Genomic DNA, 10,586 nt, shown 5'->3' with positions numbered 1-10,586 from the left:
ATATTAAAATATTCCAATAAGTTGCCAGTGTGGATGCCGGAGGAAAGAAAACGAAGAGGGGAGGCTGGCTGGAAAGGATCACCATCTGCTGATTTCCCCTGCCGAGGACGCTTCTGCACAAAGTCTGGGGAGGAGGAGAGCATCTCCCCGCCTGCCCCCCGCGCCTCTGGGGGCCAGGAGCACCTCGCCCCAGGAGCAGGACACAGAGCGAACCCCCCCTGCCCGGGGGAGATCCATCCCCAGCTCCTACAGAGCCCCTGGAGCCTCCGGGGACCCCCCCGAAGCCCCCCACAACTTCCTGCACCCGCAGAGCGCATCTCCCCGGGGACCCCAGGAGGTCGCTGCAGGGGGGGGGGGGGTTCCCACCAGCAATGGGGAGGGGGGGACGAGCACAGCGCCCCCCCCTTCCCCGAGCTCATTTGTTGCGCTTTCTGCTTTTTTGACGATTTTTTTAATTATTATTTTTTAAACGGGGGGGGGGGTTAACCCCTTCCTCTCAGCCCCGCAGCGCAAAATCCCGACTCCAAACCCCGGACCCCAAACCCCGGACCCCAAACCCTGGACCCCAAACCCCGCACCCCAAACCCCGCACCCCCCAAACGTCCCCCCCAGACCTCGATTTTCGCCTCCCCCCCAAAAAAAAAACCCTCAGCCTGCCCCTACCTGCTGGCGGCGGCCTCCCCGCCCGCTGCCGCCCCCGCTCCATGCGCTCTCCTCCCGCGGGGCCGGGGGCGGGGGGGAGCCGGGCACCGGCTGCGGCTCGGCCCCCCGGGGCCAAACCATGCCCGGTGGCCGGGATGGAGGATGCGGGAGGGATGCGGGAGGGATGCGGGAGGGATGCGGGAGGGATGCGGGAGGGATGCGGGATGCAGGATGCGGCCCGGCGGCAGCCGCCGCGCTCTGCCCGCAGCCTCTCCCCGCCGCCGGGATTTAACGGCGCTGCCCGGTTCCCTTCCCTTAACTCCTTCCCCACCGAGCCCGGCTCCCCCTGAGGCTCCCGGAGGAACTGGGGGGGGGGTGGCGGGGGTCCCCGTGGCTACGTTTGGCCCCGATTGGGGGCGCCCCCCCGCCTCCGGGTGCAGCGCGGAGCATCCCCGGTCCCGGTCCCCCCCCATCCCCGGTGCGCTCCCGGCCCCTGCTGGGGTCAGCCACGGCTTGGGGAGGGAAGGGGTGGGGGGGGGAGAGATTTACAAAATTACAAAATTAAAAATTAAAAAAAAAAATAAAAGGATAAAAGGATAAAAAATGGGAAAGTTCCCTCGAGCTGGAAGAATTCCGGGCATCAGGATGGAGAGGGGATTTTTGCCCCCGCTTCTTTCTCCCGGCAACTTCCAGCCGTGCCGGTGCAGGGGGAGTTTTTGGGGTGCGGGGGAGTTTTTGGGGTGCAGGGAACTGGAAACCCCTGGGGCTGCCCCCAGTCCCTGATGCTCCAACCCCCCCCTCGGCTACCCTTTGATGCCAGGACGCGAGGAAGCAAGGATCCGGAGCACATACCTGTGCCTCAGCACCGCTCGGGCAGGGACCCTTGGCGACACAACCCCTTCTTCTGCCAAGTGCCTTTGTCTCACGCAGAGGTTTGGGGGCCGAGGGGGGGATTTATCCTGCTGGTGGCCCCCACGCGAGGGGCGAGGGGCGCACAGGGCACCCCACGAGGTCTCCGAGCCGGCGGTGAGGAGGCCTCGAGCTCCAGGCGAGCGGCGGCGGGGAGAGGGCCGGATCCTGGCGACGTCCCCGCAGAGGGAAACTGCAGCCTCAGCTCCGTCCTTGCTGGCTGCGGGAGCATCCATGTGCGAGGGAGCATCCGAAGCTGCCCCAGGCAGGCGCAGGCAGGGACGGCGGCGGCGGCGTTTCCATAGGAAACCAGCCTGGAGAGCTGCTGCCTCGGCTCCACGCAGCGGGCTGCGGAGCTGCGCGCACTATTTTTATCTCCCCAGCGCCGGGCTGCGCTCTCCACTCGTGCAAACACCCCACCAGCACTGCCTCCTTCCCCGCAGCCAAGGCTGGAGGCTCAGCAAGGAGCTGTCCCCCCTTTTCCGCGGGGCCAGCACCCCGTTGTGGCGTGGTGTAGCGCCCGGGGCTCCATCCCCCAGCTCCTGTCTTCAATTCTAGGTCTCCTGCCGGGATGCGCCCTGCGTGGGCATCACCCCAAAGAAAGTTGCTGCCTACCCAGACCTCGCTGCGCCTCCAACTCGGGGCCAACGTGGTCCCGTGGGGGTGCAGGGCGAGGGGCTGCGGTGCGGGAAGTGGCTGAGAAGTGCAAAGTTTGGGGTTCTGCAGCATGCGAAGGGCGGCTGAATGAGGATTTGGTCAGCCCCGGCAGGCGAGGCGAGCGCAGCCGTGTCGGCGGACGTGAGGGAGAGCTCAGAGGCAGCGGTTTAAAATAGCACGCACAAAAAGTAGCTCTCAAAGACTTTCGTTTTTCTTTTTTTTTTTTTTTTTTCTTTTTTTTTTTTTTTTTCTGGGCCTGCACCGAGAGCCACTGGGGATGCTGGGCTGGGGAGGCCAGGCTCAAACGCGGAGTTTCCCCCGAGGATGTAAACGAAATGACTCCAGATATAAATGAAGTGACTCCAGATGTAAATGAAGTGACTCCGGATATAAATGACGTGACTCCAGATATAAACCAAGCGACTCCAGATCACGCTCTGGGTCTCCGAGCTCCTCCTGGTGAGGCTTGGCCCCATTCCGCAGGTGTTTAAGGACATTTCCCACCCCCAGGCAATTGCCAGGGGACGTCTGACCTTGCCCTGAAGTGTCCCCAAGTGCCAATGTCACCAAATACCCCTTGACGTAGGGTTTGCAGCCAAAAAGGACTACTGAGGTCTCTACAAACAGCCTTATCAAGGGCAGCAGAGCCTGCAGCTTCCATTGCGTGAGCGCAGGGACTGGGGGCACCCTGGTGAGGCCACCCAGTGTCCCCACTTATCTGGGGACACTGCAGCGAGGTGTCCCCTCCCCGCCACGGCCACGGGCTGCGGCGCTGACCGGCGGCCCTACTCAGAAACTCATGGGGAGGCTCCTCAGTGGGGAAAGAAAAGAGGATGTGGTGCATTACAGGAGCGAAAAAGGGCTGCGTAAAATCTCATTTTGAGGATTATGAAGTGCCAGCACAAAAAGAAAAAAAATATATAAGAAAAAGAAAGGAAAAAAAAAAAAGCTGTAAACAGGATGTCTGAAGAGATCTTAAGCGTAAAGGTCAGAATCTACAATTTAAATGGCTCGCTCGCTGCCTTCTTGCTCTGTGCCTCTAATGAGCCGGGATGTAGAAAAACAAGTTTGGTTTTGAAGCCGCCACCACCACACTCAGGCCTTTTGTGTTTCGAAATGTCAGCGTTTTGAGCAGCCAGTGCTCAAAATAAATGCCCAAGGCCAAGGCTGTTGCAGGGGGTGCTGCTGGGGTTGGAGCGGGGCAGGGGGGGCTCTGCCTTCCTCCCGAGGAGGAGTCCGGAGCCTGCAGCGATGCCCTAATGGGGTCACAGAGGTGGTGGGGATACAGTGACCCGTTTGGGTCACCCACTCCTTACATCCCTGCTAAGGACGAGTGCACAGGGAGTGGGAAATGTCCCCAAAATCACCGCTGTCCCCAAGGTGTCCCTGCCAGACGCCGGGGGGGGGGAGTGGGGCTGCGTTATCGGGGAGCAGCTGACGAAAAATCAACACCCAGCAGACCTCGAGCTGCCGGTGCCTGTCCCCGCTCCGGCCAACCTGAGCGAGGGGGGCCAGAAAAAAAAAAAAAAAACAAACAAAAAAACAAAAAAACAGAGCCTGGAGAAACCAGGCGCCGCCAACTAATGAGCTTCTGCTGGCAGTGCAGATGCCCGTCCTCCTCTTCTTCTCCATTTCCATTTTGCATCATTACGACTTTGGCAGGAGCAAGAAGAAGGAGCTGAACTTGGGGGGGCTGGGCGTGCCAAAATTCGGGGGAAATTTGGTGGGCGCAAGCCAAGCACCCCAAGCACCGCATCCTGCAGCTGAGGCTCCCCAGGGGCTGTCCCCAGCACCAGCATCTCCCGGCCCCCTGGGAAGCGGCCCCCTGGGACCCACGAGCATCTCTCCCGGAGACTGCATCTCCCAGGAGCTGTCCCCAGGGGCTCACACCTCTCCTGCCCTGCTTTTTCTTAATTAACTCATCAGGATGCCAGCCGTGGGGATGCGAGCCTCCCGGGAGCGATGGGATCTCCTGTCCTTCCCAGCGCGGCAGCCCAAGTTCCTGCAAGCCCAAGTGCCCCACAGCCATGAATTGGGGGAAAATCTGGGGAAGAAGAAGGAAAAAAAAAGGAAGAGGGGTGTTGTAAGGGTGAGACAGACTTCCATGGAGGCGCACGGCATGGTCAGGGTGGATGTGGCCTCCCATATGTTGGCATTGTTTTTGTGTTTATTTGGAGTGGGGGGGGATAAAAAAAAATAATTAAGAAAGAGGCAACGAAGTGGATTAAAGCTGGAAGCAAGACGATTCAGAGATTGCAGGGAAAAGGAGTGCAGAGAAGGCAGAGCGAGGGGCTGGCTCCCCTTTCAGCCATCCTGCCTTAGGGAGAAGGGAAGAAGAAAAGATTTTGATAAGCTCCTTAAAAAATTCATGAGGTTTCCGTTCCTCGGTTTATTTATTTGCTCCCCAGGATAAACTCCTGAAAGGCAACATCTCATTTGTCGGTGGGTCCTGGGGGAGCAGGGCATAAATCAGCCTGCCCTACAAACGCATCACAAGGAGCTGCTGCTCCGGGGGACAGCTGGGGAGGAGGGGACAGGGGACAGCTCGGGGCACCAGGGGATGGATGGGGTCGAGGGGACGGATGGGGTCGTGCCAGAGGGTGGGCAGCAGCTCCCCATCTGCAACCGTTTCATATCTGCCTGGAGCTGGCAGTGGCTTTGGGCCCAGAGTTTAAGGTTTTGGGGCTGGAGCAGGCGAAAATCCTCCTGGGGTGTCCTGAGGCCCCGTGAGCATCGCGGGGACTTCGAGGACCTTCTCCTTGCTGCAAGCCACCGCAGCAGGTCCACCCAATAAACTTGATTAAAAAAAAAACATGATTAAAACACGATGAATTCCATATTTCTTCCACTAATTGCTGGGTCTGGATTTGTATTTTATGTTTTTTTGCACCTCAAATTACCCACGAGTGGCGCGTGAGGGCTCCCACCGAGCCGTGGTGGGGGCAGGACGCCGCGTCTGCCGCCGTCACCCAAACCCAGCCTCGCAGCCCAGCGAGCGATTTCTCCGTGGTGAGGCAATAAATCACGTCCCGGGCACAGGCTACGTGCGATCAAACCCCCGTGGGACAGTGATGGATGGGGCAAGGTCCCTGCGGGGGGACAGCTGAGGTGCTGCCCCGTGCCCCACAGCAGCACCCAGCCCGGCTCGGGCACAGGGCAGCTCCGCGGGCAGTAACTCATGGATAGGGCGGGTGTGTAGGGGGACTGGGAGGCTGTCCACACTGCTGGTGACCCTTTTGTTCGTCCCGAAGCAGTGGGACTCAGCTGGAGGCCGTGGGTGCTCCTGGGCATCACCTTGGGCACAACTTGGTCCTGCCCCGCCGCGCCAGAGCATCCCCGAACCGCACGGGGTCCCACGTCCTTGCCCCATCCCTTCCTCGGTGGTTGGGGAGAAAGGGGAACACATCCTGCTTGAGTGGAGGAGCAGAGCTGGAGGTTCAATTGCTAAACGTGGCTTTGCTGTGGGATTTCAGCACCTTCACTCCGTGCTTGCTGCTGGGTGAGCTGCCTGCTGAGCCAGGCGCTGCGCCACCAAAGCTCCTTGCCCCTCTGTGCGTTGGGTCGGGGCTTCCATGGGGGGGCAAAACTTCCCCTCCTGGCTCTTTGCAAAAGAATTAAGCCTGGCCCGTGCTGTCCGGGGCCGTTCCCCTCACATCATCATGATTATTATTATTTTTATTATTATTATTATTATTATTAGGCACTTGGCTGGGAGCTGTGGCCCTGCAGCAGCGCTCGACCAGGGCTGCCCTCCTCCGAATGACGCCAGGGAGACTTCTGCAGCTAATTCCTGGTAATGTTAATGCGTTGAAGGGAGCATAAAGTCCATAAAGTCTGGGTCTGCTCGTTCCTGTATGAAAGGAAAGGCTGCTTCAGCCATTCCCTGGTGTGAGAAAGGCCGGCGGTACATTGCCCATTAACTGCCGGGAAAATTCCACTTGGTAGAAAGACGAAGGAGCTGCTTTTCGGCAGGAATTGCAAAAGCAGCTCCTGGATGATGGCTTCAGCCCCGAGCTTCCCTCCTGACGGAGCCACGAGCTGCCTTGTTGGTGCCGTCCTGTTCCCAAAGCAGCGATGCCCTGGGGCTGTCTGCTGCAAACTGCTGGGGTCTGCGTGAGTCCTGGTCCTGGTTCTGGTCATGGTCCTGGTTCTGATTCTGGTCCTGGTCTGGTCCTGGTCTCATTCCTGGTTCTGGTCCTGGTCTCATTCCTGGTCCTGGTCCTGGTCCTGATCCTGGCCCCGGTCCTAGTCCTGGCTGTGGTTCTGGTCTGGTCCTGCTCCCAGTCCTGGTCCTGGTCCTAGTCTCATTCCTGGTCCCGGTCCCAGTTCTTTTCCTGGTTTTAATCCAGGTCCTGGTCATGGTTCTGGTCCTGTTCCTGGTTCTGGTCCCAGTCCTGGTCCTGATCCTGATCCTGAAGCCAAAACTCCACCTTTTGGGGCTGGGGGGCTTCTGGGGCTGACACACAGCCCCACAGGGCTCACACGGAGCTGGGCAGCACCTGCAGGCGCACCCAGGACAGCGACTGCCTCACCCACGGGTTTTCTCCGTGTCCTTTCTCCAAATTTCTGTGTCCTGGACAAGCTGGAGCTTCCCCATGCCACATAATCTGCTCGTTATTTCTGTTATTTCTCTCCTGTTTGCATTCCCTCGTTTGTGCCTTACAGATGAGCCGCGAGCACGCTGTCCTCCGGACCGGTTTCTCCCCTCCAGTAAGAGGGAATTAATCAGCGGTTTAACACCCAAAAAAAAAAAAAGGAGAGGAGAGGAAGGAAGGGGGTGTTTCATATCCCTGTGGGTGGAAAGAGGGCTCGTGGGGAAGGAAGGAGAGAGCTGGATGGAAAGGTGCTCGCGGGGAGCCCCCGTCCTGGTGGTCTCCGGGGATTTCCCAGCCCCTGGGATGAGCTGGCCGTGGGCAAAGCTGCTGCCAGCCCCCAGCTGCCTGGCCCCGGAGATTATTGCAGCTCTCCAGCAGACACGTGCGTGCTGTGTCCTACTTTTTGTGAGCACAAAGGAGCCACGATCGGGGTGAGCGCAGACCCGGCAGCACGGAGCTCCCGGTGGTACGGGTTGGGGAGCAGGGCCATGGTCACAGCCTGGGGGCTGGCACGTCACCGGGAGGAAGGGGACAGGGGGTCTTTGTCGGCACCACTCAGCCCCAGTAGGAAAGCTTCTCCAGCCCCGTTTGTGGCTGTCTGATGCAGCCATTTCGTCCCCTTTGGGGTCAGCAGCTGATCGCCTGCCAGCCCTCGGGAGGAGCACCTGGCAGTCCCTGTCCCCATCCCTGTCCTCAGCCCTGCTCCTGTGCCTGTCCGCATCCCCATCCCCATCCCCATCTCCATTCTCAATCCTTCTGCTGTCCTCATTCCATCCCCATCCCATTCCCATCTCATCCACATCCCTATTCTCCACTCCAACCCATCCCTATCCTATTTCCATCCCCATCCCTATCTCTATCCCATTTACATCCCCACCCCTATCCCATCCCCATCCCTATCCCATTCCCGTCCCTATCCCATTCCCATCCCATCCCTATCCCATTCCCATCCCATTCCTATCCCCATCCCCATCCCACACAGCGATGGGAGCCCCCACAGCAGAAGTCACCTTGCTCATTCCTGTCAAAAGGAAAGCATTAATCTCACCGCCATTACTAATTACTAATTACTAATTAAAAACCCTAAAGCTCTGGGAGCAGAGGCAGGTCCCAGCCCTCCCCGGGGAAGGCACGGCGCTCTCCTTTTGGCACGTCTCGCCGCGATCGCCCTCCCTGGCTGGAAACATCTCCGGGTCTCACCGCAAGCTCACCGCAGCGGCCAAAGGCGGGTGCCCAAATTGCAAGAATCAATTAAAGCCGTTTAATCACCGCTGGGAGCCAAAAGGGAGCTGGAGGAGCAGCGGGGCGCTCCCCCGTGCCCCCGCTCAGCCCGGAGGTGGATTTCCTGCCCTCGCTCCATTATCACCCATCAATATCTCCGTGATTACCTAATGGGCTAAAACCGCAGCTCCGATGTCCCCGATCTGCGCGGGGCGGTGCGGCTAATTGGTACAGGACCCTAATGAAAACGTAAATCCCGGCACATTAATCACACAATTATTTCGGAGCCACGAGACAGGCGGTGTTAAACCTAATTAAGAAACAAACAAAGTTAATCAGGGGGACAGAAAACGTTCGCTAATCGCACAGATAGGCTGCAACAAAGAAATATCAGGCAATAATTTATTAAAGATCCCCCAACCCGCTCCTCGCACTGCAGTTCTTAATAACCCAGCGCCCCGGCTTCCAGGAAGCACCGGCTCGGTTTTATTAAAGCATTTGTTCTGCTTTAAGGTCTGCTGGGCACCGGAGAACAAAAAATATATGACTCTGCACGATGAATAATTGCATCAATTTAAGGTAATAGGGCTGGGGACCCAACACGGGTGTGTGGGTGACACCTAACGCTGGGACCGGCGCACTTGGGGCTTCGTTATCTGAGGTTAGCGCCTTTCCGGCTCAGGAGTTAATTCCGATTCAGACATAAAAGTTGCAAAAAGACATAAACGCGGCCGCCGCCGGCATTTCTCTTCCCTCAGCATGTTCAGAGCTCCTTGTCCAAACCTGCTAGGCTGGCACAATTCCGGTACGTGCGCGGCCGTCCTTCTCCCCAGCCTCATTTCTGCTTCACCCGGCGAGGGAAGCTCTCCAAATTCCTCCTGGCACTGCTGAGCCTCTGGCAGCCTCGTGAGCCTGCAGGGAGGTTGTGGCACTGGTGGGGAGGCGAGAAATGAGCTGAGGCTGTTCGTGTCCTGCTGGAACAGCCCTGGTGGTAATTAGAGCAAGGCGTCGTTAGGGATAGGGCAATGGGGTCACCCTGGGGATGCAGGAATATGATGGCCAAGAGGATGCCAAGAGGATGCCAGGATGATGCCAAGGTGCTGCCTCTACCGAGGTCCCTGTTAGGGGAGCAGGGACTCCAGGAGGTGACAAAAGCATCCTGGGGACACCCCAAAATGCCCAGGGGGGTCCCCTTGCGCAGAGCATCCTTCATGCTTGGGTTCCACTTGTGAGTCCCGACCTCCCTTTTTTTTTCATACGTTTCCCATTAAGCCCGTGTTCCCCGCAGCCTGGCTAAGCAGTTTATCAAAAGCCTGCACCGTTAGGTTAATGAGGCTCCGTAAATTATTTCCTACGCAGGATGCTTAATCCAGGAAAGGGAGCGCAACCTGCCAGCTGCTGCAGGGGCTCGGGGCAGCGTTTGGTGCCCATCGGGGGCACGTGGGGACCTGGGACCCCACAGAAAGAAGCCCTCAAAGCCCGGGGAGAATTTCTGCCTTCTCCTATCATTTTGTTCATGAGCCTGCCACCCCTGGAGATTCGCAGCACCGTGAAATAGGGGGGGCACGAAGCAGCTCCAGAAGCAGACCTGCGATGCCACGAGTGTCCCCCCTGCCCCTTGTCCCAGCAAAAAGGGGCACAAAGCCACCCCCCAAACTGTCCCCAGACTCCCTCCATCCTCATGGGGACATCTTGGACTGTGGTGACCTGTGTCTGGGGACCCTCCAGCCCCCAAAAACCTCCTCCTGTCCCCTCCTCACCTCCTGGCAGGCAGCGAGGAGAGGATTTGCTGTGCCAGCACCGCATCCTGGACCAGGCGACTTGCAGGCAGGGCTTGGGGAGGGGGGGGGAGGAATTGAATTTTGGGCTTTCTGGGTGCAAACTGCAGCTGCTGCTCTGCAGCTCCTGCCTCGTTGGCATTCTCCAGCGGTGCCGCGCACTCGGCAGGCCCGGAGCCGCTGCAGAGAGCTGAATTATTCAGCTGCAGCACGGCCCCGTGGCTGACGGAGCCAGCGAGCGTGGCCGGACGCATCTGAGGTTTTTTTTGGAGCTCCCGGGGCCGTGCCCTGAGCCCAGCTGTAACAGATCCAGGGCAGCAGCTGCACCTCACCCCGATAAGCATCTGCCTAGCAAATAATAATTAAAAGCTGGGGAAAAAAATAAAAATAATAATAAAACAAACAAGAGCTCCATTAAAAATGCCCTTTTCCGCGCTGATGCACTCCCCTGGTGCTGCTGCGTGCCTTCCCCCTCTAGCTGGTGTCACAAACTCCCTGGCGTTTGGTTTTTAGGTCACTGCGTACCCAGGCAGGCGAGGACTGCCCTCCCCACGGGCTGCAGCACAGCTCTGGGTTCGCTGCCCTCCTCCCTTGTGTCCAAAACTGCTCCGTCCCCGGTGCCCGCGGTCCCCAGGAAGGAGCAGCAAGCAGCCAGCAACCAAACCCACACCGAAAGAGCCCGATGGGATTTATCGGGATGCTGCCTTGATGGATGGCACAGAAGGCTTGGAAATCAATCAAAACGAGTGTCTGCCAGGGCTCAGCAGTGGGGACGGCCAGGCAG

Source organism: Netta rufina, assembly GCF_964035555.1.
Source record: "Netta rufina genome assembly, chromosome: 17".
Classification (NCBI taxonomy): Eukaryota; Metazoa; Chordata; class Aves; order Anseriformes; family Anatidae; genus Netta; species Netta rufina.
This window is presented reverse-complemented; position numbering follows the sequence as displayed.